Source organism: Carettochelys insculpta, chromosome 14 (assembly GCF_033958435.1).
Source record: "Carettochelys insculpta isolate YL-2023 chromosome 14, ASM3395843v1, whole genome shotgun sequence".
Classification (NCBI taxonomy): Eukaryota; Metazoa; Chordata; order Testudines; family Carettochelyidae; genus Carettochelys; species Carettochelys insculpta.
This window is the reverse complement of record NC_134150.1, coordinates 13228000-13255775: the sequence shown is the minus strand read 5'-3', so window position 1 is coordinate 13255775 and position 27776 is coordinate 13228000. Positions and strand designations below refer to the sequence as shown.

The window sequence follows — 27776 nt, the reverse complement described above, 5'->3', positions numbered from 1 at the left end:
GTTAGTCCTTAAGGTGCTACAGAAATGCTTTTTTTATTTTGTGAAGATACAGACTAACATGGCGACCTCTCTGAAATATTTCCCTCTTGGTGCCTCTTTGACTATGTTGAGTCAGTAAAAAGACAAAGGTCTGTCCTGAAAGCTATAATGGTGATTGAATTTTAGGGAACTAGGAAAAAAATGTTGCTTCATTAAAAGCTTGAAGAACTCTGTGATAAAGATCCATGTTTTACCTAACCTTTAAGTGCCAGAAAAGGTAAATCCTCCCTGTTGCCTGTTTGTTGCTAACCTTCTCCGTGGGAAGCCCAAGAAAAGTGGATTAGAAAGTCATCTTCATTTTCAGCACTTTGTTGGATATTTTCAAATGTTGAATAGATGTTTGAAAATTGAGTAAAAGTCACTTCTGTCTTTGATTTTAATCAGCTTCTTTGTTCATGTGGTTTCATATATTTACTATTTCTCAAAATATCCCTTCTGGGAAAACAAACCATGGAAACCAGCATAAGACCTGAAGTTTATGTTCTCCTGTTAACCCAACTTTTTAGAAGACCTCACTCTATGGCTTGCCGTGCCAAAGGTATGCACTCACCATGCTCCACTGAACTCAGTGGTGGAACTTAAAAAGCTTTGAGAGCAATTTAAACTCAGATTTGTAAGGTCAGAAGGGAGTGCTATGATGATCTACTCTGAATTCTTCCATAACACAGGCCTACACCACATTCAGTAATTTCTGCATCAAGTCCACAAGTGCTGTCTGAACTATCACATACCTTTTAGAAAGTTATTGGCTGTGTCTAGACTAGTTCTGAACTTTGAAGGGGGAGCATGGTAATTAGGCTGTCAGGAGTTTACTAATGAAGTGCTGTGGTGCATATGCAGCACTTCATTAGTTAAAATCCCCCTCTCCCCCTGGCAACCTCGGCATAAGGGACTTCGATGTATCACAGGCAGTTCGAAGCACCTGCAGCTGAGCCGCAACTACATACAAGCCGGCACTTTGAAGTTTCACACTTCAAAGTTTACGTTGGGGAGATTTTGACTAATGAAGTGCTGCATATTTACTGCAGCATTTCATTATTAATTTCCTGACACCCTAATTAGCATGCCCCCTTTGAAGTTGGGGGCTAGTCTAGACACAGCCATTGAGTCTTAATGATGGGTTTGAATTGTCTAGGACAGGATGCTGTTTGTAACCATTTAATCTCCTTCGCATTCTTTTGTACTATCAGAAACCTCTTTCTCCTGTAGTTTCGTATAGACCGTGGTCAAGTCATCTCTGAATTGTCTCGCAGATCTCTCTAGTCTGACATACTCTCATCTGGCAACATATTTGATCTGGCATGATTTTAGTTAGACTTACAGATTTATCATGGGTGTGGCCAAATTTTCATAGTCCCATAAAGGTTGTTTCCAGCTCCTAGTCCTGGCTCTCAGTGTTCTGTGCTGTTTGTTTAGCTGTAATTTATCCCAATTGTCTTCTAAGAACCAAGTAAGCAGTGGAACTGTTAGTAAAGCTGTTAGACAATATTAGCCTCCCATGGTCTGGCAAATTCTGTTTTCAGAACTGGGCAGGTCCAAAGGATGCCAGACTAGAGAGGTTCAACCTGAATAGATTGAGCTTTAGTGTCTCAGTATAAGGTACGTTTTGAGATTTAAACCATCCTTGTAGCTCTCTTATGGACTCTTCCTAATTTTTCAACAGTTTTGAAGGTTTAGTTAGCATCCTTTTTAATTGCACTGATGATTTCACTAATGCTGTGTATGCAGGTATTACCACTTTAATCCTACTTGATATTCCCCTGCTTATTCATTCAAGAATCACATTTGCCAGTTTTAGCTATAGCATTGCACTGGCAGCTTATATTACCTACCATATTCCTTTTCCCCTCTCCTGAAGCCTTTATAAGCCCTCTTCCATCTTATAGGTATGAATTACGTTATTTGTTTTTTAAACGCGTGACTTTGCTTTTGGCTATATTGTAAGGTGTGTTGTTCAAATGAGTCCTTCATACCAAGCAATCTATGTAACTGCCCTGTCCTTATCTTTTATTCTGTCATCAAGTGTTGTATCTTCTTCATATTATACCATAAAATTTTATATACAGTGTATTTACGGGTATAAGGCTGAGAACAACTACCTGCAAGACTAGTAGAAGCACCCGTGACTCCCCATTTGTAGCTAATCTTTGTAGTCTTTCAATGAACATTCTTAAACTGTTGAATATATGCTACATTGATTATGTGCATAAAAGATTATTATCAGAATTATTTATGATTAAGTTACCATTAGCACAGTTATCTTGATCATTCAATCTTGTGATCTTATTTATTTTTTTTTAGATTTAACTTTCTGTAATATCATGTTGATTGGCATTCAGAATGCAGCTGTCCTTTTAATTCTTTGTTGATTGCATTAGAAAACAAGAATGGCCATCCTGGGTCAGATCAGAAGTCCATCTGGCCAAGTGTCCTGTCATCCAATAGCAGCTAAGGCCAGGTGCTTCAAGGGAATGAACAAAACAAACAACCATTGAGCGATTCAACCCATTGTCCATTCCAGCTTCTGGCATTGGAGTAGGGATACGCAGAATATGGGGTTGCATCTCTAACTGTCTTGACTAATAATTATTGATGATCTGTCCTCCATGGAATTACGAAATTCTTTTTTGAGCCACATGTAGTTTTGGCCTTCACAGCATCTCCTAGAAATGTATTCCACAAGTTTTATGTTGGGTAAATAAGTACTTCCTAAATATTCGTTTTAAATCTTCTACCTGTTAATTTCATTTGGTGGCCTATGGTTCTTGTCACATGAATGAGTAGATAACATTTCTTTATTTGCTTTTTCTGCATTGTTCATGATTTCTTAGACAGAGTTTTGTTATAGTTGTGCAGAATGTATTAACTGAGTAGCTCCACAGTGCTTAACTTGAAATCACAGCAGTGGATGACAAGTGCGTAGATAGGTGCTTGAAATAAGCAAGCTTTAGGTGGTAGAGTAAAGGGGAGTTGGAAAATGAAGTCCATCCCTGTCTCATCTGGACAGAGCGCATCGACCTTTGACCCTCTCCCCAGCCACTATTACAACTTACATGTTAGAATAACCATTGCAGCACTCCGTGCAGTATCAGTGCGTATTGAGGCTTCTGAAGGCTGGTCTACACTAGGGATCAAAGTTGCTCCCAGATACACATTTCTAGCCACTCCATTAGTGTAGCTAGAATCAGTGTATCAAGATCAACTTTGTACCGTGTAGATGAAGGCTCTTCAGGCTCACACTGACATCCTGTAATCCACAGTACAGCATGGAGTATCAGGGTCAGCGACTGAGCCCAGAGAGATATTCACTGACACAGCAAAATCAAACTCTGGCAGATTGATCGCAGTATGTCAAAACCCTTGTTAAGTATAGACATGCCCTAAAATCCTGGAACTGTAGATTCCTTGCTCTTCTCTAGTCTATTCTTGTAGCCTTTTTGCCAGGTTATCTGGGACAACACAGAAATCCTCTTCTTGATAGGTGGAAAGCGTACAGATTTCTCTGCAGAGTAGCCTATGAATGTTCCCACACAATCTTAAACCACAGATTAAATCATTCAGATTCCCATATGTCATGGCTCCTTCCCCACTCTAGTAAGATAAATGCAGAAGTGGGAGCCAGCAAAAGTACCTTCAAAACCATACCTACCAGGTTTTGGTATAAACTTCCCCCCAAAAAATCCTAAAAACCTTAGATTTTGGGGATAAAATTCGCTGCCACCACCCAAGTAATAATAAGGAAACCAGGGAGAGACTACGTGGGAAATCTCAGCCCCACAAGTAAAAGCCAGTACACAAACATTAACCAATACCAAGTTAATAAAAAGAAAAAAAGAGAACTTTTTATTATTGCAGCAATATTCGTGTTGCAAGCCTCCTGACTAGATGGAAGAGTCGCAAAGTAAAACACATGGGGAGTCTCCACCATGGGCCGAGAACTTAGATACAAGGAGAGTAAAAGAACATTTCTAAAAAGTGCACAGACATCAGATCCCACTTCCCATACCATAAAACAATAAAGCCTAACGGATCTATCTAAACTTTACCCTACTTACAGAGGATTGGGGGGCCTGTTCTTGGAGAGAGAGATTCTGTCTCTCCCTCATGGGTGGAAAGAAGAAGAAGGAGGAACAGAGAACAGAAAAGGGAGGAGCCAAAATTCAATTCTTACCTACATTCCTATAGGCCAGCTCCACCTGGCTAAGGAAGTTAACCCTTTCTCTCCCAGGCTGCTGGCTCACCCTCATGATCATGACACCACATGATGGCCATTTTTGCCAGTGGTGGAAAAAGTACTGCCAAAAGTTACTTGAATAAAGTTACAGCTCCTTTGCAAAAAAAAAAAAAAAAAAAAAAAAAGTAATTAAGTAAAACTCAAAGTCTCCTTCTGGAAAGCTACTTGAGCAAAAATACAGAGGTGTCACATCTCAATTCTACTCAAGTATCCAGAAGTTAAAAAAATTAGCCATCCTGTGGAAATCTGTGGTAACCATCCTGACTTATCCTAGGACTCCATTATTTCTCTCTCTCCCCCCACCTCCCCCACACACAGAGTGCATTTTTTTGTGCTGCTACTTGCTGCTACTGAGTACCGGCACCTTGTCAGACCAAGCCATGGGATTGACTGAGCATGTGGGGCGCTGGGAAATTGCTATGTACTAGCTCCTCCCTTTTTTTAAAAACAAAAGAAGGCATGTATATGTGTGCAGCCCCCCCCACATAGTATGCATATGTATGTATGTGTTTATACACATATACTATGCATTTGTATTTCAAATCTGGAATTTAAATGTAATTGTAGCCTTCATTTATAAAGTGAAAGAGTGACCAAATTAACTACAGGAGTCCAATTACAGAAATTCTAAAAGGACAAAAAGCTTAAAACATAATACACAAAATTATGAAAAATAAAGTGCAATCCACCAAGTCTTTTTATATTCCAGGACAGCAGGGGTGAAACATTGTAGGGGGCATGGGGCAGTTTTAGTGGATTCCTCTGAGTTTTAGTGCTTCCTTGAAACTGCAATCACAACAATCAAACCTTATCTTCAGATTCTCATATTAGGAATCCCAGTGACTTCTAATCATGAAGAAGGTTTGCAGGTTAAGAATGGTGCAGAGAAAAATTCCTTGTTAAACTTGATGCAAGAACAACACTGTGCTCAAAAATTTCTCAGATCAGGGAGATTTAACAAGGCCCGCTGATCTGAGAGGTTTGAGCATAGGGATAAGTACAGCTTGTGAGAATGTAAACAAAGCCTAAGGGTGTGGCTAAGACATCAAGAATTGAGTGAAAGGTAAACGCATTTCAGCCATGCAGACAATCACCCACTGTGACTCATTTCCCTAGAAGACTCCTGGGAGAGCTGATTTCAGTAACAGTTACCTCCTTTGCACCAACCCACTTGCCCCATGTTGGGGAAGTAGCAGCAGCAGCCCCCACCGCATCCACCCCAAAAAGTGAGCTAAACTTCTATGCCAGCAAGGGGAGAAGCAGGAAAAAAGCATCAACTGCTGATAGTGTAAGGGCACAATTGAAAGGTTCCTACCTCAACAATTCAAGTGTCATACCCCACTCCCCATCTTGTAGCCCAGCCCTCCTCTTCAGTTCCCCTGTGGGGCTCTTAGGAGGAGGTGGGGGTGGACCCAGACCTGTCCATACTAACACACACACACAGATAGCAGGGTTGCTCCAAATCCCAGTCACCCAGCACACAGGGAAACCACCCACACTAATGCCCCCCTCCCCCTCAAGCCAGCCAGCCAGCCAGAGCAAAGGGAACACACACACTCCTTCAGTCCCCACCGAACTCAGCCACCCACCCTGCCTCTGAGCTTCTTCCAGCACAGCCTGCTCCACTCTCTTGACATAGGGCTTCTTTGCGGGCTCTCTGTCACAGGGAGACTGGGGAACCCCTGCCTTTGGGCACCCACCTTGCTGGTGCTCCCACCAGAGAAGAGGCATTACGTGAGACAGTGTAAGTGCTACTGTCCTCCCTGCCCTTGGCTGAGATGCTGAATCTCCCCTCTGACCTAGCTAGCTGGCTGCAGGTAAAGTCATATGAGACTCTTCATATGCACCCCTCTCAGTATGGCCCTGGGCAGCAGCCCTGGTTGCTCAGGTCTAGGGCTGGTAGTGCCTGCATAGATACTGTTTTTGATTGAAAAGGTGTTGATGTAGGTATGAAAAGGGTGGTTCTTTGGCGGGGTCATTGTGCTTGTTGGTTATTTATTTATTTATTTTTAAATTCACTGCATGATTGGATAATTGCACATGCAGCTGTGCTTTAGCAAATTGGAATACTGGCTTGCACAACTGTTAGTGGTGTGATGAAAGCAGTAAGTGAGCGCTTTCGGAAGTGGTGGGTGAGTAAAAAGTACAATATCTTATTTTAAAAATACTTGAGTAAAAGTACAAGTTGCATGAAAATAAATTACTTGATTAAAGTTCAGATCCGGGAAAAAAGTTGCACTTGGGCAGTGTGATGAAGTACTTATACTTACATTCCACCTCTGGTTTTTACTGTGTGTGAGCTTTAGCCCATAAGATTAGACCGTTGTGAGGCTTCTGTATACAACTAAGATTGAGAGGGATTTTGAAAATACTGATGTGGCACTTATCTATTTTGGGTATTTACAAGGCACCTACTACCTTGTCATCTAATCTGTTATTACTCACACGAAGTCAGTGAGTGGAAACCTTCCAGTTACAGGGAATCTCTTTGGCAGGGGGGAAAAGGTGTTGTCACTGGCCTCTAAAAATACTCACATCTATTGAAAGGCAGAACATGAAATCTAATTTTACTTGAATGCTTGCAGTTGAGGGACAGAGACTTTGCACACAATCTATTTTTGTGACCAGGAATTTCCAACTCAGACTACTACTGTAACATTTTACATCCTGAATACCTTTTTAATCCTGTGATCCCACATTCCCAATGAGAACCTCCATCTGTGTGGATTAATGTCTTCCTTTCATGATGACCATATGAAAAGTGTAAAAATTAGACGTGAATTACTGTCCTGGCATGGAATTGCTTCTTTTGTGTGGAGGATAATCTGGTTAATTTTTCTTTAAAAAAAAGCCCCAAAAGAAAAAACTTTAATTTACTTTATAAAAAGAAAAAACTTCCTTTCTCTTTCTTGTAGGGGCCTGAACACACTAAAATGATTTATCAGGTTCTCTTGCCCAGGTTGGAATGGATATGAGTGGTCCATCCAAGTGGTACAGGCCTTTTTGTGCCATTAAGTCTTAACCAGAGTAAGGGTTGGGAACCTATGGCAATGAGTAAGATCTGGCCTGCTGCTTAACTTCATTCAGCCCACAGCAAGTCTCTGTGCTGTGGGCTGAGAGCTTGCCCCACTATGTGTGGGGAATCAAGGGTTGCCTAGGTGTTCAAAGTCTGGTTGGCACTTCACAGATTCTGGAATCGGCCAGCCTGGGCGCAGGGGTACTCAAGGACCTCCTTGGGCTGCTTACACCCCTGGGTGTGAGCTCTGCAGCTTTCATTGGCTGGGAACTGTGGCCAGCGAGAGCTGCATGGGCAGTATGCGGAGCTTCCCTGAACGCCCTGATGCAGGAGTCTGCAACCTTTGGCTCTTCAAGGACTTCATTGTGATTCCTAATGCAATAATTGCAAAGGAAAAACATCGCTTCTGATAATTTTTGATAAGTGTTGAACGTCCTGCAGTAAACGTGTATCACATTACAAATCATTGTGTGCACTATTCTTAAAATAGGGCGTACAAAAAGTATGTTTTGACGTTATTTATTAAGGACCGTCTCATATTCACGTGCATTGTGACTCTTGAATAGATTTTTTTTTCTTTTTACTGAATTACCAAAAAAAAAAAGGCTCCTCTTGCTGTTTTGGTTGCCGACTCCTGCCTTAGTGTCTAGGGCTGTGTTCGTGTTTCTGGGAGCCAGGGCAGGCAGAGAACCTTCCTTAGCCCCATTATGTTATGGACTGGGAGCTACCTGAGGTTAAGCACCGTGTTGCTGGAATCTGTACTCTGAGTCCTGTTCTTCGCCCCATCCCCCTGACCTACACCTGCATCGGTTCTTGCACTCCAGATCTCTTGGCAGCAGCCTGGAGCCCATCCCTCACCCCCATCCTTCAGTTCCATGTATTTGATTTGTCAGTTTTTATTGCCTCCCCCCCTTTTTTTTTTTGGACCTCTGTGCTGTATAACAATCTGGACTGGAAATGGTATAGATCTGAAGAAGTGGGTCTGTCCCACTAAAGCTCATCACCTAATAAATTATTTTGTTAGTCTTTAAAGTGCTACAGGACAGCTGGTTTGTTTTGTTAGAATACAGGCTAACATTTGTTTTGTTGGAATACAGACTAATACAGAAACAGTAACAGGGAACTTGGAAATGGAAGAGATGCTTAATGACTTCTTTGTTTCAGTCTTCACTGAGAAGTCTGATGACGGAATGCCCAACATCGTGAATGCTATTGGGAAAGGGGTAGGGTTAGAAGTTGAAATAAAAAAAGAACAAGTTAAAAATTACTTAGGAAAATTAGATGTCTGCAAGTCACCAGGGCCTGATGAAATGCACCCTTGCAAACTTGTTCTTCTTGGCCTCTGAGGATAGAACAAGAGGCAACGGGCTTAAACTGCAGCAAGGGAGGTTTAGGTTGGCCATTAGGAAAAAATTTCTAACTGTCAGGGCGGTCAAACAGTGGAATAAATTGCCAAGGGAGGTTGTGGAATCTTCATCGCTGGAGATATTTAAGAACAGGTTAGATAGATGTCTGTCAGGGATGGTTTAGATAGTACTTGGTCCTGCCATTGGAGCAGGGGGCTGGACTTGATGGCTTCTCAAGGTCCCTTCCAGTCCCAGTGTTCTATGATTCTATGGCTACCTCTCTGTTGTTGTTCAAACTTTTTCAGGTAGGCTTCAAAGGGAAGTGATTTAAAAAAGCTAGTAGTTCTCAAACAGCAGTTGGGGCACCCTGATGTGCTGTGAGTAGGTTTCAGAGAGTCTGCAAAGCAGGGCCAGCATTGGACTCACAGGGTAGAAAGCTGAAGCTCCACTGCATGAAGCTGAAGCCCTGGACTGTAAGGCCCACCACTTGGGGCTGAAGCCCAAGCAATATGGCTTTGGTGTGGACAGGAATGTTAACGATTAACCAGATAACTGGTAAGCTTCACCCTAAATGGATGAGGTTTACAGGTTACGGTTCGCTGGGAGGGGTTGGAACAGTTCATTGCCTGCTGCAGAGGTTTGCTCCAGCCCTTTGGGATTGCTATGGGACCATTGCTGATGGGGTTCTCCAGCATGTCTAGAGCAGCCCCTGCTTACAGCAGCTGTGGAGGGGTGCAGTGGGGAGACTGCTCCAACTCAACTAGATGGCTCCAGCACTCGTTCCCTCTCTGCCCCCCATGTGCAGTGCAGAGAGGTACATGGAGTAGTCAGCTGTTTTCAGCAGCCAGGGGCTCCAGCAGGCAGGGAGTCTGTCTGAGAATCCCACGGGGTTGCAGGCCAAAAGCTGCCTAAGTAAACACCTCCTGGCCAGAGTCTGCCTTTGACATCCCACTCTCTCCCATACCTCAAGTCCCTGCCCCAGTGTGTGAAGGGAATCCCAAACTCTCTGTACCACCTCCCCGCCCAGGTCACAGTTAGAAACCAGACTCTTTACCCACTTCTATAGCCTTTTCCTAGGCCTGAATCCTGTCCTGAACCCATATACCTTCCTGGACCCTGCACCCCAGTCCCCTCCCACACCTCCTCAGCCTTCAGGCTCCCTTCTGCACCCAGCCTCTGTCCCAGACCCCACATCCCCTCCATAGAAAAGTGCAGCCCTTACCCACTTATCAAAATTTTGGATTGTTGCTGCCTCCCCCCTACTGATTATTGCCCACCCCTGTCACACACAGGCCGTGTCTACACATGCCCCAAACTTCGTAATGGCCACGCAAATGGCCATTTTGAAGTTTACTAATGAAGCGCTGAAATGCATATTCAGCGCTTCATTAGCATGTGGGCGGCCGCGGCGCTTCGAAATTGATGCGCCTTGCCGCCGCGCGGCGCGTCCAGACGGGGCTCCTTTTTGAAAGGACCCCGCCTACTTCGAAGTCCCCTTATTCCCATCTGCTCATAGGAATAAGGGGACTTCGAAGTAGGCGGGGTCCTTTCAAAAAGGAGCCCCGTCTGGACGCGCCGCGCACAGCGAGGCGCTTCAATTTCGAAGCGCCGCTGCTGCCCACATGCTAATGAAGAGCTGAATATGCATTTCAGCTCTTCATTAGTAAACTTTGAAATGGCCATTTGCGTGGCCATTTCGAAGTTTGGGGCACGTGTAGATGTAGCCACAAAGAGGTGGTTAGTCCAAATTGAGTTTGCCAGTGTGTGAGGTATCAAAAGTTTTCCCCTCCTTCCATCAAGGACACCTCCGCTCTCCTGCTTCTGTCTTCCTGTCTTGTCATTTCTCTCGGGTGGAGTCACACGTTTGTATCACTTTTGACTAGGGTATTTCCAGATTGAACTGCTCCACGTTGATGCAGTTAACTCTCCAGAAAACTCAGTTTAAGAAGGCCTGCTTTACTTTTCCCCTCAGTGCTGATAGTATTATTACTAGTACATTCATCCCTCGCTATACGAGCGTAACTAGTTCCCAACTTTCTGCTCACAGGCAGAAACTCATAAGAGGGACGCTAAATTACTATTAAATTACATGTAAAAGTCTCTGATTAGTTCCTAGGGCTCCTAACTTGGGGAAGGAGTGGCAGCAGGTGGCACTGCTTTTGAAAGGTGAGCGAACTTTGGCTTGGGGAGGGTTAAAGGCTGGGGGTAGTTTGGAACTTTGAGTGGGAGGGAGGGCTAAAGTCTGGTGGCAGGTTGGGGTGGGGGGTGAGTTCAGGATGCTGCTGTTTGGGGCTGATGGGGGTCAGGCTGTGGGACTGCGGGGGTTACAGGTGCCGGGGGGGGGGGTGGGGGTGTCAGGCTGCTGGGCCATGGAGATTACAGGTGCTGGGGTGGGGCGAGGTCTGGCCATGGGGGTTACAGGCGGCAGCAGGGTTAGGCTGTGGGGGTTCAGGCTGTGGGGCCAGTAAGGGTGTCTGACTGCCATGATTTAGGGCTGCTGTGGGGGGTGTCAAACGGCGTAGGGGGGTCTGGCTACGGGGTTGGCAGGGGCATCAGGCTGCTGCAGTTTGGAGCTGTGGTGGGGGTTCAGGCTGCGGGGCCAGCAGGGGGGTCTGGCTGCAGTGGGTTGGGGCTGTGGGGCTGGTGGGGGGTGTCAAACTAGAAGGTTGGAGCCGCGGGAAGGCTCGTATTAAGGGGTGGGAGTTCACTCATAGAGTGAACTAAGGTAGGTAAATGTGTCCCTCGTTTAAGCGAGTACTCGTAAATAAAGTACTCGTTTAACGAGGGATGAATGTAGTTATACATTACCAGACAGCACTCTCTATGCGAACCTTTATAGTTAAGGTAATAGCACTGCTGAAGAAACAGTAAACAATAAAAGAACCTGTGTGGCTGACAATATATTTACAAGCATTCTCCCCCCCCCAACCCCCCCATTGTCTTCAGCGTCATTTCTGGCTTCTGGCATGTGTCAGTCCTTCCATCCTCTTTCTAAGGATTGGGACCCTTAGTGAACTGGCAGTCCTATCCATTTGCTGGATCAGAACAAAAAGCTCTGGGTCTTTTTAAAGCCAAGCTATTTATCTAAAAACACTTTCTGTTTTTTCAAAAATATATCCTTTAATTTTAGGCAAAAAGCCAAAGAGCATCTATAGAAAAAGTGTCAGAGAGGTAGCCGTGTTAGTCCGTAGCTTCGAGAACAACAAGAAGTCTTGTGGCAATTTATAGACTAACATATTTTGGAGCATAAGCTTTTGTGGGCAAAGACCCGCTTCATCAGATGCATGAGTGGGGGGTGGTGGTTTCAGAGGGTTATTTAAAGAATGGGGTCCCAGAAAAAGGGAGGGCCAGAGCTGACAAGGTCTATTCAGCAAGGTGGAAATGGCCCATTATCAATAGTAGGTATCAAAAGAAGAAAAAACAAGTCAGATCAGACGGGGATATGAACCACTGTCAGAGTCTAATGGGGAGATCTTAACACCCAGGGCAGAGAAGCTGCCTTTGTAAATTGTGAGCCATTCCCAGTCTCTGTTTAATCCTTGGTTAGTGGAGTCAAATTTGCAGATAAGTTGCAGCTCAGAGATTTCTCTCTCCATTCAATTTTTGAAATTTCTTTGTTTCAAGACTGCCACCCATAAATCTGCCACTGAGTGTTCAGGGAGATTGAAGTGTTCCCCCACAGGCTTCTGTACGTTACTGTTCCTGATGTCTGATTTTTATGTCCATTTATTCTTTTACATAGAGACTGTCCAGTTTGGCCTATGTAAATTGCAATGGGGCATTGCTGGCACGTGATGGCATATATTATATTAGTAGATGTGCACGTAAAGGAGTCCCTGATGGTGTGGTTGATGTTAGGTCCTGTGATGATGTCATTGGTGTAGATTTGCGAAGAGAGTTGGCAGCAAAGAACATTGCAGGGGCTGGTTCCAGGCCTAGAGCCACTGTCTTGTGATTTGTAGTGGCTGGTGAGGATTTGTTTAAGGTTGGCAGGCTGTCTGTAGGTGAGGACAGGCCTGCCTCCCAAGGTCTGTGAGAGTGAAAGATCATTGTTCAGGATGGGCTGCAGATAGCTGATGATGCATTGGAGAGGCCTTAGGTGGGGGCTGTATGTGATGGCCAGTGGTGTTCTCTTGTTTTCCTTGCGAGGCCTATTGTGTAGCAGGTGGCTTCTGGGTACCCATCTGGCTCTGTCAGTCTGTTTCAGCACTTCCTTAGGTGGGTATTGTAGTTTGAGGAAAGCTTGGTAAAGGTCTTGTAGATATTTGTCTCTGTCTGATGGATCAGAGCAAATACGGTTGTACCTTAGTGTACAATGGATTGTGTAGTATGCCCTGGATGGAAGCTGGAGGTGTGTAGATAAGCATAGTGGTCTGTGGGTTTTCGATATAGGGTAGTATGTATGTGACAGTTGCTTATCTGCACAGTAGTGTCCAGGAAGTGAATCTCTTGTGTGGACTGGTCCAGGCTAAGGTTCAAGGTGGGGCGAGAACTGTTGAAATCATGGTGAAACTCTTCAAGAGCCTCCTTCCCATGGGTCCAGAAGATGAAGATGTCATCAGTGTAGTGCAGGTGGAGGAGGGGCGCTAGGGGACGAGAACTGAGAAAGCGTTGTTCCAGGTCAGACATCAGAATGTTGGCATACTGTGGGACCATGCGGGTGCCCATAGCAGTGCCACCGATTTGAAGGTATAATTTGTCCTCAAATCTGAAATAGCTGTGAGTGAGGACAAAGTCACAAAGCTCCATCACCATTTGTGCCTTGGTCTCATCAGGGATAATGTTCCTAACAGCTTGGAGTCCACCTTAATGTGGGATATTGGTATAAAGGGCCTCTGTATCCATGGTGGCCAGGATGGTGTTTTCAGGAAGGTCACCAGTTTCCTGAGGAAGTTGGTGGTATCTTGAAGAAAGCTGGGGGTGCTGGTAGCATAGGGTCTAAGTAGAGAGTCCACATATCCAGACAATCCTGTGGTGAGGGTGCCAATGCCTGAGATGATGGGGTGTCAGGGATTCCCAGGTTTGTGGATCTTGGGTAACAGGTAGAGTAAACCTGGTTTGAGTTCAAGGGGTGTGTCTGTGTAAATTTGTTTCTGTGTTTTTATAGGGAAGGTCTTAAGCAGATGTTGTTGTTGTTTCTTTGTGTATTCCTCAGTGGGATCCTTGGACAGAGGCTTGTAGAATGTGGTATTGGAGAGTTGCCTGGCAGCCTCCTTTTGGTAGTCTGTCCTGTTCATGTTAACAACAGTGCATCCCTCGTTGGCCTCTTGGATGACAATGTCAGAGTTGTTTCTGAGACTGTTGATGGCGTTGCGTTCTGCACCGCCGAGGTTATGGGGTAAGCGATGCTGCTTTTCCACAATTTCTTCCTGTGCAAGCTGGCGGAAGCATTCTATGTATAGGTCCAGTTTGTCAGTTCAACCATCAGGGGGAGTCCATGAGGAATTCTTTTTCTTGCACCGTAGGTGGGAGGGTAGCTGTGGGTCAGTGTGCAGTTCCATGTCATGTTGGAAGTATTCCTTGAGTTGAAGTCGGTGAAAGTAGGCTTCCAGATCACCACAGAACTGTATCAAGTTTGTGGGGCAGAAAGAGAGCCCTCGAGAAAGGGCAGATTCTTCTGCCGGGCTGAGTGTGAAGTTGGATAGATTGACAATATTCCTAGGTGAGTTAAGGGTACCACTATTGTAGCCCCACATGGAAAGTAGGAGTTTAGGTAGTTTACAGTCCTTTTTCTTCTGTAGAGAAGAGAAATGTGTGTTGTAAATCTCCTGTCTTGTTCTAGTAAAGTCCAGCCATGTGGAGGTTTGCGTGGAAGATTGTTCATTTATGAGGGTCTCCAGATTAGAGAGCTCTCTTTTGATGTTTTCCTGTTTGCTGTACAGGATGTTTATCAGGTGAGAAAATGTTTTCTGTGTCAGGAAAAAATGCTTTTACAGAATTGTCCTTTGCCTTACTTACTATTTGCATTTGGGATGCGACAATAGAAAGTGAAAGTGTTTTTGCACCAGCACAGTTCATCTTTGTTTCTGTGTTTGCTACTTTATTACAGGTTGCACCTCCAAAAACCAGGATTCTTTGGTCTGTCTGGAACATGAATGTTACTGGACTAGAGAGTCCCATATTGGGAGGTTTGTAGGGGGAGGACTGGGTGGAGCTTGTTGATAGGGAGATCCAGTGGCCTTAGGTGGTGGTGGGATGGCTGGAGCTGACAGCCCTGGGCAAGGTGGGGTGAGCTGTGGCCATCTGGTAGTCAGGTGGGGTCAGGGTCCCACGGGGCTGCATCCCGCAGCCTGCCTGAGGCTGGGCTGTTTTTGGCAAACTGGCCAGGGCTGGAGCCAGCATCCACAGCTGGCAGCCCTGGCATGGTTGTGGTGAGTGTCAGCCCAATAGGACTGTGACTGGTCTGGAGGGAAGGGGGTGGGCCTGGAGTTAAGGGGTCCAGTAGGAGAGAGGTGCAGCCAGCAGCACAGAGGAGCAGGAGACTGGGGGGCCTAGAGGCAGTGGACCTCCCCACATTTGGCAAATTTCCTCATTCAGGTCCCAAGAGTGCCAGACACAGGAGGTGCAACTGGTATTAATCTGATTGTTTGTGTACAGATTTAGTTCTGCATTTCTATTCCTGCAACATTTTTTTAAAAAGTTGCTCTTTGTAAATACTATTATAGATATGGTACAAAATGTGTGTGTATATTTCTACGGTTCATAGTCGTTTCGTGAGCTAAGATAATAAATAGGTGTTTTTTTTAATGTTTAGATGTGTGTTTTTAGTAACATAGTAGCTTTACGGTTAGGGGAGATAGCCCACATTGGCTAATTTTGTCACTTCCGTCAGCTCTGTCTTAGCAAAAAAGCCTCTATAATCTGGAAATGCATGGAATGGCAGCCAGAGATAAAGTACGATCCTAGTTACTATTCTGTGGCCTGTACTGCAAAGGGAGCAGAACTCTGAGTGCCGTGCCAGGAGCCTGAGTAACAGCAACCAGTATTAACAGGAGCTTTCAGGCTATTGGCCTTTTGTGTGCGTACTGAAAGTGAAGGGTGAACAGGAAGTAGACTCCAGGAAAAGTGGGAGTGGAGTTGCGAGAAAATTCATGGATTAGTCTAGTATGTGAGGAGCATGTGGGATCCAAGCCAGACTGAACTTTTGAAATTATCCCTGCTGCTGAGACTGTTGTGTGCTTCAGAATCTTTAAAGAATACTCCAATCTTCAAGTGAGACATTGATTACAATACAGTGTTTTGAAACTGGCATAATTAAAGCAAAGGTTTTGAGATCTACCAAACATTTATCTCTTTAATTATGAGAACCAAGCACTTTACCTTGCTTAACTTACCAGTCTTGCCCGGAATCTTGTAATAAAACTAGCAATACCACCTGTTAAAGAAGTAATTTTACACAGCACATGTGTAGTCTGAACATAGATGCGTAATATGGATTCTGATTTCTCTTTAACATTGCAAGCTTTTGTTTGCTTCAATAATAAACTGGTTTTGTAGTATTGGTTGCAGAAGAACCACAAGAGACGTTTTGTGACAGAAATAAAGCTAACCATTTAGAGTTTTTAAAATAAATATTTAGTAAAATCTGCCTTACTAAACAAGTGAAATTTCTGAAAGTAATTCAGTTTTTCTGTTGTCAGACACTATTATTAAATATATAAAAACTAATAAGATTGTAGTTGAAATTTGTGGTGTATAATTCTGTAGTTTTACAGAAAGTACTGTCCAAGAGAAGCTTGTTTTACTTGCAAAATGCTGTTCAGAAACACTTGATATCCTGTTCTCAGATGGCTGTTTCTCATTGAAATTGGAGTAGATTTGGATGGGGGTCTCCATGTGTGGCCTCTTTGTATATTATTTAAATATTGTGATGTAATGCCCAGACACTTCTTTCCTTAGTTATGAGTATGTTAACTTGGAATATTTTAAAAATCTACCAGTTGCCTCGATTGTTTTCACTGGTTTTTGTGAACGTGGATAGAAAAAATACTATTTCGAATTGATTTTTTTAATAAAACTTTTGTTTACTATAGTTATTAGATAAAGCATGAAATTCAGGGGGAAATAATCAAATAGTTGTAGGTTTGGATTCGGCTTTTAAAATTGATTTTTAAATTTAGGGGAAAAGGAATTGCTTCATGTGGCTTATCATTTGAAAATGCTCATTTCAAATGAAGTATGTTCACAGGAGTGTTACTTGTGCATCATTTGTTTTAAAGCAAATTAGTTTGCATCTTTTCTTTTTATGCAGATTAGTTTCCAAAACTTAGTTAAATGCAGTTAAAAGCTGGTATAATCTAGAATGTTGAGGTCATGGTGTATTTTCTGTGCGGGTTGTAATTTGATCACAGCAAGAGTGAACCAGTATTATCTTTAACCATAAATCTTATAGCTTTCATTAATGCATATTTTATTATATATCAGTGCAATAAGAAGAAAATACAAAGGGATATTGAGTGACAATTGTGGAGACATAGTTTTAAGTTGTTTAACTGAACTTGTGCTAGTTTTATATTGAATTCTCCCACCCCATTACTTTTGCAATATTTTAGGAGTTAGTAAGATTGTGTATGATACATTGTAATAAGTTCAGTATGACAACTGGAGAATATATTTGTGGCATTTTAGTCCATTAATGCAAGAGATGATCTTGGAATTTGAGAACATCTTAAAAACTTAAAATGTAAAGCTCAGAATTGTATCTGTACAATGTTAAATATACCTGCTGTGATGCTGCAAAATACCAGTGTGATGCCTACAACATACGTTGATATCAAAGATAATTATATCCTCTAGAAAGTTTTAGTTTAATATTTTTTTTTTAAATTTGAAAGTAATTATACAAATCGAGTTGTCATGCCGCTGCCAGCACTGTGATGCCACTAGAGGAGCGTTCTTGCATGCCTCAGCCCCACTGTAAGCCACCTCCAGCCCAAACTTTCTCACAGAGCATGCCCAGCTCCTCACCAACCATACCGTTAAGGGGATTTTCTGTACAAGTCAGAAGTGCTGGTTTTTGAGCTTGCTGGTGGTTCAAGTTCCAGATAAAAAGGCTTTTGCTGTAGCTTTCACTTCTGAATGCTTTCTTTCAGGCTAAAATTCCGAACTTTAATGTGTAATAGTTAGTGAATTATAAGTCTCGTTTTCATTTTTCTGACTGACTAGGAAACTAAAATTAGATTTGTGTTGGTGAGCACAAGATCTTAACTGTACTTGCTTGTCTTCTTGTTACTAAGCAACAGGTGACACTTGTTGCATTTGTAAACTGAATTTGTCATGTCCTGGAAAAAAGTGAATGAAATCTGAAGAGTTGTAGACACTGCTTTTAGTGGTGAGAAGTATCGGAGAGATTGCCCAAAAAGCTTATGCTCCAAAATATATTAGTCTATAAGGTACCACAGGACTTCTTGTTGTTCTCGAAGATACAGACTAATGTGGCTAAGTCCTGTTTCATCAGATGCATGAGTGGTGGTGGGGAGGTTTCAGAGGGGTATTTATTTCTAGGACAACTTGTTGCTTTTAGTGGGGTGTACATTATTAGTGCATGCATATATGTTTGTCAGTGTGTGTACACTTTTCATATGTGTACGTTGTATTAATATCAGAGTGAAATCCAGTCCATCTACTTAAAGCCTAAGAAATTGGGCTTTATGCAGTGGGGTTACAGAGTTGAAATCTGCACACCCGGATCACAGAACTTCAGTTTTGTATTGGAATAGTGGCTACAGCTTAGCATTAGTTGCTTGGAGTCTTGGTGCCAGTGGATTCAAGAAAATGTTGTTCTGTCATTTATCTATGACGTATATGTATCCAGTATGGCTATTCCATTTATAGACCCATTGCATAATACCAGTCTATGATATGTTCAGAACTCATTTTGTTCTTCTTAACCATATGCAGTATCCACCCATAAAGAGCTTATATGAGAGAATAATATACAACAATTCTGTAATACCTGTGGTAGACCCAGTGAATTGCTTCTTTGATGTGTACAAATACTGCAGATATGGCCAAAGATCTATTGCAACTGTAGGATATAAACAGGAATATCAAGTAGGAATAGGGAGGATATATTACTTCTGTATATGACACTGGTTGAATTGTTAATTTAATTCTGTTCCTGGTTCTGTTACCTACAGTTCAAGAAGGATGTGCATTAAATTACAGAGGCCTTGGAAGAGGTGTGATAATGATTAAAGAATTAAAAAAAATTTGCCTTATAGCTGTTAGACTTAAGGAGCATGATCTCTTTGGTGTAGCACAAAGGGCTAAAGGATGAGTTGGTTATAGTCTACTAGCAAATGTAACTGGCATTAAAAACCTGAGCAGCTAAAGTAATTTTATTTTAAAATAATTGAAAAATGTACATGCTTTATATCAATGGTGGTATTTTGCAAAAATGAAGACTAGAATGAGCTTTCAGGGGGTGAGAAGGGGAGAGGGTTGAGAGGTGGGGGCTGAAGGCAGGTGGGGGGGTTCAGCAAGGGGTGGGGGTGCAGAAGTAAAGGCAGATGGAAGCTGCAAGGCTCACGGCAGAGGACTGTGGGGTGGGGCAAGGGCTTAGAAGTGCTGTCTGTGGTGGTGAGGGTAGTGCTGCTCCAGGCTGGGGCTATGCAACCCTGGCTGCAGCTCCTCCTGGGGCTATGCATTTGTCAGATGGGACAAATGGATCAAGTGTCCCCAATCCTGCCTGCAGCCTATCTGAGGTTGAGGCAGTGGTCCTCCCTTCTTGCAGCCCACTTAGAGAAAGAGGATGGTGCATTGCAGTCTCCAGTTGCCCGTGCAGTTGGCTTGGGTTGGGGGAGAAATTCAGGGACTGCTTCCAGCCTCCAACAGCCCCCTCCATTCTGCAACCTGTTTGCGGGAGCTGGGGGTGTTCCAGGCCTGCTGCCAGCCAGCAGGGTGTGGGTGGGAGAGGCTCTGGGGACTCCCCTGCTCCAGGGGCTCCCCCACAGCCTGGGCTTAAGTTAGGATAAGAGGAAGTTGCATGCTAAATTTGATGATCCTAGCTCTTACAGTTTAGGAGGAGTTCTTGAACAAATTGGCTCAGATTCAGAGGCAGACTCAGAGAGACAGTCTAATATATATAGATAGATAAACACTAACTACATGAGGAAATAAGTATTTATTAGTGGGGTGTTCAGTCTAGCAGCGAGTGATAGAACAATCTAATATTTGGAAGCTGATGCTGGGCAAATTCAAACTGGACATTAAGGTATTAATAACAGGTGGGGAAATTAATCATTGGAACAGTTTACTACCACTAGCAGTTCTCCATTGTTGGCAATTTTAAAATCAAGATTCAGTTTATTTTTAAAGATGTCCTCTGTTAATTATTTTGGGATGGTTAAATGGCCTGTGTTAAGTAGGAGGCTAGACTAAACCCTTTTGATCCTAGAATCTATGAATCTGAACAATGTGTTGTCAAGTATCCAGAATATGCAAATAAGAGAGAGTGCGGTAGTGAGACACATTCTAATGTTAATCAGTAGTGTTACTTAAACACTTGAAATGTGACTTTTTAAGTTCATATCAATTTAGCTAAATGATATTAGTACATTTTTAGTCTTCATCTATATGTTCAGGCCATACTGTGTCACAGAAATATCAATGACTCGAAATCATCCTTTCAAGTTAAAAAGTCTCAGAGGTGTAGCTGTATTAGTTGATTTCTTCACACACAGCAAACAGTCCTGTGACACCTTACAGACTAGGAAATTTATTAAGTTCTGAACTTTCATGGGTAAAAAACACACTAACAGCTGGGCTTAGTGGTCATGATCTAATAAATTCCTTAGCCTTCAAGGTGCCACAGGAGTCCTTACAGGTTAAGTGAAAAAAGTATGTTCTATAGTTTTTATGTGGTTGTAGTTACAGTAAAGCAAGCCTTCTATTACTTAATTTATGAAGTTCTCATAATTCCAAAAGTCTCTTCAAATTCAGAAACATAAGTTGAATGGATATTAAGAAAAAGAATGAAAAAAAATCTGAAGACAGCTAAAATCAGTTCAGTGTACTTTGTATTTCATATGTCTCTAATTCATCTGTTGTTTGTAGTTTTTTGTCTAAAGTTATAACCTGAGAGATATGTATTTGACATGCGCATATCTCCCATTAGCATGATTGGATGGGGACCATGGAAGCTCCACCCCCAGGCAGCTGCTGTGGCACAGGGGGAGCAGATCCCCCTGTCAAAGGGGAACAGAGCTGGTGCAGCCAGCTCTTCCCCTGAGTACCATCGCTGGAGCGGGAGGGTTGGGGGATCTCCATGTTAAAAGGCTGCTGGCTGAAACGCTCCGCCAGCTGAGCCAGAAGCAGATGTTTCTGCAGAGGCACAGGTGGAGATCTCCCTGTCAAAGCAGCTCTTCCCCGAATGCTGTTGCTGGTGAGAGGTCAGGTTAGGGTTAGGGATCCCCGTTAACAAGGGGATCCAACAATCCCATGATGGCACTCGGGGTAAGAGCTGGCTATGCCATCACTGTTCCCACTTGACAGGGGCATCTACTCTCCCCTGTGCCTCTGCGGCAGGGGCTGTGTCTGGATCAGCTGGTGGAGCTTAGCTGTGCCAGCCAGCAGCTTTTTAACACAGGGATCCCTGTTAAAACGGGGATCCCCTGACACCACCCCTCCCCCCACAGTGATAGCACTAGTGGAAGAGCTGGTGACACTCCAGGCCAGCTGCAATCCCATTTAACCGGGGGATCGCTTCCACCCGCACCCTGAGCTGTGGCAGTGGCTGCTGCGCCTGAGCTGGCTGCCAGTCAGCTAGCAAGCAGCACTTTAAATCCGGGATCCCCTTTAACAAGGGGATCCCTGCCCTCTCAGCTGTGGCGGCGACTGCTGGTGCTGAAGTGGCAGCCGTGCCTCCTCAACTTTGAATTTCAAGTTACGCCCTGGTTTTCTAGGAATGTGAGTCTTGCTCAAATCAAGGGTCTACTGTATTAATATTTTATATGGAAAATGTGTGCTATTGTGCAGTGTTCATCTGGGAAGAGACAAAGAGAGTTGGAGTTGTAATAGCCTTCTATGAGGATCATTCTTTTATAGCATCTGTGTTCAGTGTTAGATTTATGCAGTTGGTGCTGCATTATTTATCCATCTAATAAACAGATGGCAGGCATTAAAAGAGTCTTCTGTCAAGACGTTTGCCGACCTATATCACATATACCAGTGAGACTAAACCAGTTGCCCAAAAAGAATAATTTAGAAGTTAGTCTTTAAATTGTTGTTGCAGAAGAGTGCTGCAAAGGTACAACTAAATATATAAATATTATTAGGTGCAACAGATGTCTGGCTAACAGCATTCAGAAAACTATCAAGTAATTAAGTTATCTGAAAAGTGCTAACCTAGTGATAGTCATGTGCTGTTTATGCAAGTTCAGTAGCTGGAAGAAGAGCTGTCTAGCTAGAGAGGAAACGTTGTCAAGCATATCTTGGATTATTAACTAAATGGAGCATGCCATCAAAAGTAGTGTCCATTTGACCCATCTGTGTGTCAGTCCACTCCAGTACAAAATGGTCAGAAGTGGGCTGTGTAGGAATCTGAATCAGATGTCCACTAAACTATTTTGCAACATTACTTCTGAGACTTGGCCTATCAGTAGCTTCCACTTAGTTCCTCCTTTCGCCTCCATGACCCCAACCCCAAAATTTTGTTAAAGTAATGCTTTTCAAAATGTGGGATTTCCTCTTAAATGCTCAACTGTTCCAAAACTCATTTGGGAAATATTCACTCCTGATCAAGTCATTAAGAGTAGGATATCTCAAGACACACAAGAAGGCTAGTCACTGCAGCACTGTATTCATTCTGAATCTTTTATTGAGATACAGTATTTGATTCATGCTCTAAAATTTTGTGATATGACTTAAAATCAGATCATTAAGTACTTATGTGTCTAAAATATATTTGTTAGAATTTTTCTTTAATGTTTATAGTGGAACTTATAGCTATTTACAATGCTATTCACGTGGAGGGATATGAAAAATACCAACATTCTTCATCAAGGAGTGTTCCTTGTGGGTGCGGCACGTTAGGTGTTTTGGCCCCTGCACTTGCAGTTGGAAGATTTTTAGCAGCAGTATCCCTGCTGGCAGTGCATTTGCTTGCTCACAGAGTGGCTGTTAACTGTCACATGCCACCTGCCTCCCCTCAGTTACTTCTCTACCACCTTTGGCTTAGGTTGGAATTCAGCAGCTCCCGGTTACCTTCTTTCATAGGTTTTTTTTTTTTCCCGCCTTACAATTCTTAGTCCCACATCCAAAGGAAGAAGAAAGTTCATTTGCTCTAGTTTGAAGAAAAATAATGGGTAGACTGTTTACTGCTAGACTTCCTTTGATTATGCCTGTCTCTTCATGATTCAAAGTGTTGTTCATATTCTCTCTATACTAGTACCAGATGGACATAAGTGTATACCTTGTTTAAGTGACGTGCATGTCTTTCAGAAGTGTGCTCATTGCAAAAACTCTCAACGAGGTTTTTAAAAGCCAGAGACCTCCAGGTACAATAGATTCTTATGGAAGCATCTCTGAGAACCACATTGAACCCTCACGTGAGCTCCCCACCAAGACAAACTTTGCCTGCAGTAACCTCTGATCAAGAGCTAGCTAAATCTAAAATGACCAAAAAGCACAGGCTGTCCACCTTACTACATAGAGACTTGCCAAAGAAAAAGTATTCCCTGAAGCGTAAATCTCTCTCAGTACTGACAGCACAGTCAACTCTGGATCTTGAGGCAATGAGTCCATTTGGTATGCAGGTGAGCCAAGGGGACAAGACTAGAGAGAAACCTGCCCTGACTACTGTGGTACAGCCAAAAAAACCAGGCAGCTATGACCATGGAACAAGTTGGCATGAACCGCTCAGAAACCACCATAGCTTAAATTGGTCCTGGTACCGACCCCCCAGACACTCTTGGCACTGGCAGTAGTACTATCATTTGTATCATGCACCCTGGGTGCCTCGGTACTGGCACCAGCCAAGCCATCAGCGCTGACGGTCTCCACATCACCTCTGCTTATCACCCGAGTTGACCTTGTGCTTACATTGGTATTGGGTACTTCACATTTTGGCAACAACATGACTCTGATGCATCATTCTCTGATGTTGGTTTCCACACCTGCAAGCTCAGTGCTGTTCTACCTCTTGTTGAGAAAATCCAACTGGTACTGTTGATACCAAGACACTCTTCTCCCAAATAATCAGCGACACCCCCGCTGGTATTCACATAACAGTGACCTTCATTTTCATGGATGCTGTTGGTACCGCTGCCTCACGCTTGGCCAACATGGGATCTCTGCGGGCAGTTTAGACACCAAGCCTGGCTTCCCCATCAGAAAGTTATGACACAGCAATCCTCTCCTTTATCTTTATTCCAACAAGACACTGAGCAGGAAGAAGAAGAGAGTGGAGATCAAGGAGACCAGACTGAACAGGAGAGTGTGCTATGCACACACTCATCTCATCATCTCTTGGTGAGACCATCATGCCCTCTCCAACCACTAAGGAACATGACTTCAAATACTTCAATATTTATTCAAGTGAGTGGCTGATTTCCTGGAAATCTCTCTCTGAACTCTGTGAGCCACAACACAAATTAACCAACATATTATACTCCTAGTGCTGAAGTGGCTCTCCCTGTTAAGGACACCGTAATGCAACCTGCTAAAGAGCTGTGGCAAATTCCAGCAGCCGCAGCACCAACAGCCAGATAGGCTCATAGAAAATATTACATGCCACCAAAGGGAGCGGAGTTATTGTTTATTCATCCTACTCTCAACTCCTTTGTAGATGCTGTCCATAGAGGGGTAAAACAGACCCAATTTTGTTCTGCCCCATACAACAAAGACTGGAAAAGGTTGGACCTTCTTTGCTGCACATTGTATTCCTCAGGATCCCTACAGTTCAGAATTGTGAACTACTCAGCTCTCTTAGCAAAGTACACATAAAACATTTCAGAATATTAATGTGTTTATTGAACAGCTGTCAGAGGAATATATGTTACAGTTCACTGCCAACTTGGTTGAAGGGTTCTTGATGGCCAGAACAGCTCTCCAGGCCTCTCTGGATGCTGCTGACACTGCAGGTCATTCCCTGGCCACAGCAGTCATAATGAGGCAAGACTCCTGCCTCCACTTGTCCAGATTCCTAGAGAAATACAAGCCAGAATTGAGTATTTTTCTTTTGAAGGCAGAAGTTATTTGCCACCTCCATAGATGCCTCCTTACATACTGTAAAGGACTTGTGTAACACCCTCAAATCATTGGGGATGTATGTGCCCAAAATTAAAAAGAAACAATGGTTCTACTTTACTCAGTGCTTCCACCCTTTGCCCCATCAGCAATCATGTCCCTTTGACCGTAGGAAGAGACAGACACAATCAAGGAGACAGACATAACAAGAACAATCTTCATCTTCCCAACCCTCTACCTCAAGGCATTTGTTTTGGGATGTTGGTCAAGGGTTTGACAGATCTCCATTTCAAACAGCCTCTGCTCCAAAATATCTGTTAGTCTATAAGGTGCCACAGGACTACTTGTTCTCGAAGATACAGACTAACAGGGCTACCTCTGTCATACTTGCACCACCAATGTTACCACCATAGGCTCCTACCCTTTTACCCAGTCTGGGAATCCATAGCATCAGACAAATAGGTTTTACAAATTATTTGCAATGGCTGTTGCATCTCTTTCATTTCTAAGCCCTAATGCAACCCCCATCCCTCTTCAGGGACCCTTCTCAAGATTCTTCTAAAGCAGAAAATTGCTGGAAGGAACAGAAGTTTGACACCGTGTACAGTCAGGCTTTTATTATTATGCACAGTTGGCAGACTGTCACTTCGCTTTTAGGCTCAGTGAGACTGACAAACAGCTGATTACAATGGATTACATAGAGTGCTGATGGGTGGAGAGAAGCGATGGGGTGGGAGTTCCCAATTGCCTAGATAGGTTCTAGCGGTAGGGCAGAATGAGCACAATAAGCCAGTAGTCTAAAGATTACATGAGTGCTCTGGCCATGGCTCAGGTTTACGTGTGTTATTTAGATAGGTATTATCCCTCAAGTTTTGTCATGTAGAAGATAGGTTAAATTCCATTTCCAGGTCTTTAGCAATAACAGGTGGCACCTTCTAACAGATTTTTCCTGCAGGTACATTCCTGTATAGTCTTGAGACAAAGAGGAACAATAAGCAGTACATAACATTCACAATAATACATGATTGTCAGTGCCACCCATTTTTGGACTCTGATTGGCATCTGTCAGGGATGGACACGGTCACTCATTCTGATATGTTAGACCTTTTCCTGAACTCAGGGTTGGTATTCAGAGAGGACACACTGTTATCTCTCCCTGAACTGGGAAGCAGACTGAGGACCCTTTCAGTAAGTTATGGGTTTACAACTCAAGTTAAGTCCCAATTACTGTTTTTACACGCAAGGTTATGCTGTCTCTGCTCTTGTTTTATGCCTAGTTATACAATCAGAAGTTTTGTTTTGCTTTCTTTGCCATACCATGCCTATTGTTCATCAAGATCTCAGGCCTTCAGGCCAGGCTTGCCTTATCTGGGCATACGTTAAAGATTCTGAACAAAGACTGTAGTCAGATTCTTGCATAGTATAATTGGGATTTTGGCCCTTCATTGCCCATCTCCTGCATATAGGAGCTATAGAAGATGTGCCCGACAAAGGCAAGGGCTTTTACTCCAGCTACTTTCTCGCTCCCAAGAAAACCCAGAGTTGGAGGCTGATTCTCTATCTATGTGACTCTCACGTTCAACAAATGCATCAAACAAGAGGTCTTCAATATGTCAACAATGGCCATCATCAACCCTTTATTACGAAAAGGAGATTGGCTGTCATCCCCCTACCTATAAGATGCTTACTTTCATATACCCATAGGTCCATCTCACTACAAGTTCCTATGTTTTAGTCTGGGTCACAAACATTACGAATGCAGCCTCAGAAATCTAAGGCTGGAAGGGACCTCAGGAGATCATCTAGTCCAGCCCTCTGCCTACAGCAGGATCGACCCCAACTAAATCATACCCGCCCATGACTATATCAAGCCGGGACTTAAAAACCGCTAGGGATGGAGATTTCACCACCTCTCTTGGTAACCCCACCTCTTCTAGAGTCCTTCCCTTCAGGCTTACCACAGCATCCAGGGTCTTCATGAAGATATTCACAGTGGCAACAGCACATCTGGAAGAATAGGGAATGAAAATAGTCCCATAACTAGATGATTGCTTAGTAGTGGCACTTTCACTTGAGCAGTCAATGGAGTATGCAGTGTGCACTCAAGTTCTTCATGAAACCTGTCTTTCAAATCAATTTTCAAAAGTCTCAGCGACATCTTTCACAGCAACTTGACTTTATAGGAGCCCACTCAGACTCAATCAAAGCCATGGCCGTACTACCAACTCCTTGAGCTGAGACGTTAATGTGGCTCATCACCGCAATCACACAAAGCCCACAGATTATGGTGAAACAATTTCTTCAGCTGTTGGGGCACATGTCTACCACAATATGTGTTATAAAATATGCATGTGTAAAACTGAAACCCTTACAGGCCTGGCTGCGGACAGTGTACAGGCCACAAAAACATTCCATAAACAAGAGTCTCAGCATGCGTTGTTTCATCCAATCCACCCGCCAGTGGTGGCTGCAATCTGGTAACAGGCATCCCATTCCAATAACACAATCTGCTGCACTTGATCACAATGGGTACCTCTTTTCATAGATGGGGAGCACACGTGACCCCTTATTCAAGGACTATGGACCACTCAAGAGATGCAGTTATATATGTCATCAAACTGAAAGCAGTCCACAAGGTGTGCCAACACTTCATACCAATAATCAAGCACAAAGCCATCAAATTATCTATAGACAGCATAGCCTGCATATACTATATCAGCCGAGAGGGTGATGCTCGTAGTCATCAATTATGCAATGAGACAACCCTCCTTTTCTAATATTTTAGATTACTTGCTACATCTAAAACAACATGGTTTGGTTAACTCGTCCATAAAACATCACCTAGTGGCAATTTCCATGCATCATGTTATAGTCGGTGGATGCACACTTTTTACACATCCTACTTTAAAAAAAACAGTATTAAAGGCTTTAAGACATGTCTGTCTGTATGACC

The 27776-nt window shown here is 43.3% G+C and overlaps 1 protein-coding gene across 10 annotated transcripts in view; it reads left to right on the top strand.

Moving 5' to 3' along the window:
- The window catches only part of CHD9 (chromodomain helicase DNA binding protein 9), a 312438-nt gene that overhangs the window by 33861 nt on the left and 250801 nt on the right, over positions 1-27776 (top strand). The window contains exon 1 of one of the 10 annotated variants that reach the window (XM_075008403.1): positions 15178-15197. The exons of the other annotated variants lie outside the window; for them this stretch is intronic. The gene's annotated coding sequence lies outside the window, so the exon portion shown is untranslated. Of the gene's footprint in view, positions 1-15177; positions 15198-27776 lie in introns of those variants that run through there. 10 annotated transcript variants of the gene reach the window in all.